General features: G+C 39.1%; 1 pseudogene; it reads left to right on the top strand.

Moving 5' to 3' along the window:
* The first annotated feature begins 518 nt into the window (after positions 1-518).
* On the top strand, positions 519-1826 carry LOC126079999 (olfactory receptor 52A5-like; annotated as a pseudogene).
* The last annotated feature ends 1372 nt before the right edge of the window (positions 1827-3198 follow it).

Below are 3198 nucleotides of genomic sequence, written 5' to 3'. Positions count from 1 at the left end.
CTCTTCCACAGTAGACACAGTTGAGTTCACTTAACTTTAATAACTGATACATTAACCCCGATCTTGTCCTCCTCTTCTGTAGAAAGAGGCAGTGTCTAAGGGCTTGAATGTAACGATATATTCACTGAAGTGTTCATATATCAGACTTGTTCTCCGGAGTGAGACCTACCTTGGTAGTACACCAGAATTATATAACTGTCACTGCCTATTGAGATAGGGTCTGGTTCTTGCAGTAATCTCATATTTAAACAGATGTTGTTGTCATTATATTGCATCAATGAAGTGCTGACATACAGTGTAGGGATTTCTAGCCCTGGTAGTCTCAAGTGGATAGAGGCTACAGAGGAGAGAGAAAGTAGAGTGGAGAGAACAGTGGGGCTAAAGGCTCTGGGAAATTTAAAATTAAAGTTCTCTGTTTGAAGTCTAGTTTCCAAATAATATTTTTTCCTCATTTCCATGAACAGGTTAGAAACAGAAAGAGAAGGTGGATTGGGAGAGACAAGAGAGCACCACTAAACATGCTGATCCTATCGACTTCATCACCGATATGGTCTCCAAATACTCAGTTCTTATACCGTGGAATTACTGAGGTTGGGTGGGTATTCTTGCCAAAGTAAATACCGGTAACTCTTTCCGTAATCTCCATAATGACAATAGTGAAGAAACGATGTTTATTTTGCTAATTCTGTTACTAAATAACTTTATGACTAGGTGCAAATAACATAGGTAACAGTACAGAGAATCGTAGATTATCAAACTTTGTATGCTTGTTAAGAAGGTCCCTGGACTGCCATGTTTATTACCAATAGCACTGTGTTTATGCCCTCTGGCACTGGGTTTTTTTTTTTTTTATACTTACATTTGTTGATATCCCTGGCCTGGAACCTGTGCAGTGTTGGATTGGGATTCCATTCTGTGGTATGTACATCATTACTTTGATTGGAAATACTCCACTTTCGATCATCATCAAATCTGAGCAGAGCCTCCATGACCCCATGTACATTTTCCTGGCCATGCTAGGAGCCACAGACATTGCACTTAGCACAACATTGTACCCAAGATGCTTGGGATTTTGGGGTTTTGCTTGCCAGAGATCTATTTTGATGTTTGCTTCTTTCAGATGTGACTCATCCATACATTTCAGGGTATTGAATCAGGAGTCCTGCTGGCCATGGCTCCGGACTGCTATGTGGCCATCTGTTGCCCTCTAAGGCATGCTACCATATTCACTCGCCACATAGTCTCTTATATTGCAGTTGGAATGGCATTGCTGACTGCTACTCTGGCACTGCCAATGATAGTGCTTATTATAAAGTGTCGTCTGAAACTATATCGAACCAAGATAATATCTCACACTTACTGTGAGCACATGGCTATTGTGAAGCTTGCCATTGAAGATGGTTACATCAAAAAGTCCTGTGGTCTCTTTGATGCTTTCATTGTTGGTGGGTTTGACTTCATTTTAATCACCTTCTGCTATATCAAGATATTTATAACTGCCTTCCACCTGCCCCTAAAAAAGGCTCGTCTTAAGGCATTTAATACATGTTCCCCACAAATGCGTCTTCTTTCAAGTCTATCTCCTTGCTTTCTTCTCCTTTTTTACTCACAGATTTGGATCTGATATCCTGTCATATATACATATCACTTCGTCCATTCTTTATATACATATCGCTTCATCCATTCTTTATATACTGGTTCCACCTTTCCTCAACTCCTTTGTCTATGGGGTGAAGACCAAGCAGATTTGAGATCAGGTAGTAAAAATATTCTATTGCAAAGACAGGGTTGACATTTCATTGAAATTGTTCTGTCTATGGGTTTAATGGATTATCTAGTCACCCTATGTAATCTGGATCTCCCATGAATGCTGGCAGGTATAATCATGATACTGATATATTAATGAATGTCCAAATTAGTTTTTAAGGCTTTCTAGACATTATCGTCTTCTGAAAGCAATTTGAACAAAACTCTGCTATCTGGTCAATTTTGTTAATGTTCATGCAAGTATGAGACTTACCGTAGACAGTAGTTTTCTAAATTTCTTTGCAGTCTTCTTCCTGAATCATCAAACAACAACTTTGAATTAAGTTTTGGAAGTCTAAGAATACTGGGCAGAAATTTTTCAGGCTGTGATCCTCACTTTATTGATTTCTGAATTTTTTTTTATAAAGAGAAATTAATATTATTCTGCATTAAGGTGCTTGTATGTTGTTGTTGCTAGGTGCCATAGAGTCAGTTCCAACTCACAGCGACCCTGTGTACAACAAAATGAAACACTGCCTCATCCTATGCCATCCTCACAATTGTTGTTGTGCTTCAGTCCACTGCTATAGCCACTGTATCAATCCATCTTGTTGAGAGTCTTCTTATTTTTTGCTGATCCTCTACTTTACCAAGCATAATGTCCTTCTCTAGGAACTTGTCCTTTCTGATGACGTGTTCAAGATATGTGAAACAAAGTCTCACCATCCTTGCTTCTAAGGAGTATTCTGGTTGTACTTCTTCCAAGACAGATTTGTTTGTTCTTTTGGCAGTCCATGGTATACTCAATATTCTTCGCCAACACCATCAAAGCTTCAATTCTTCAGTCTTCCTTATTCATTGTCCAGTTTTTGCAAGTATAAAAGGCTATTGAAAATTCCATGACTTGAGTAAGGCACACCTTAGTCTTTAAAGTGACATCTTGGCTTTTTAACACATTAAAGGGGCCTTTTGCAGCAGATTTGCCCAATGCAATACACCATTTGATTTCCTGACCAGTGCTTCTATGGGTGTTGTTTGTGAATTCAAGTAAAATGAAATCCTTGACAACTTCAATATTTTCTCTGTTTAGCAAGATATTTCTCAGTGGTCCGGTTGTGAAGATTTTAGTTTTCTTTAAGTTGAAGTGCAATCCGTACTGAAGGTGGTAGTTTTTGATCTTCATCTGTAAGTGCTTCAAGTCCTCTTCACTTTCAGCAAGCAAGGTTGTGTCATCTGCACATTAAAATAAACAAAAACAAAAACCCAGTGCCATCGAGTCAATTCTGACTCATAGCCACCCTACAGGACAGAGTAGAACTGCCGCACAGGGTTTCCAAGGAGAGCCTGGCAGATTCCAACTGCCGACCTTCTGGTTAGCAGCCATAGCACTTAACCACTATGTTACCAGGGTTTCCATGCACATTACAGGGTGTTAAATGAGTATTTCTCTAA

Source organism: Elephas maximus, chromosome 7 (assembly GCF_024166365.1).
Source record: "Elephas maximus indicus isolate mEleMax1 chromosome 7, mEleMax1 primary haplotype, whole genome shotgun sequence".
NCBI lineage: Eukaryota > Metazoa > Chordata > Mammalia > Proboscidea > Elephantidae > Elephas > Elephas maximus.
The sequence above is the reverse complement of the archived record's forward strand: the minus strand, read 5'-3'. Positions and strand labels throughout refer to the sequence as shown.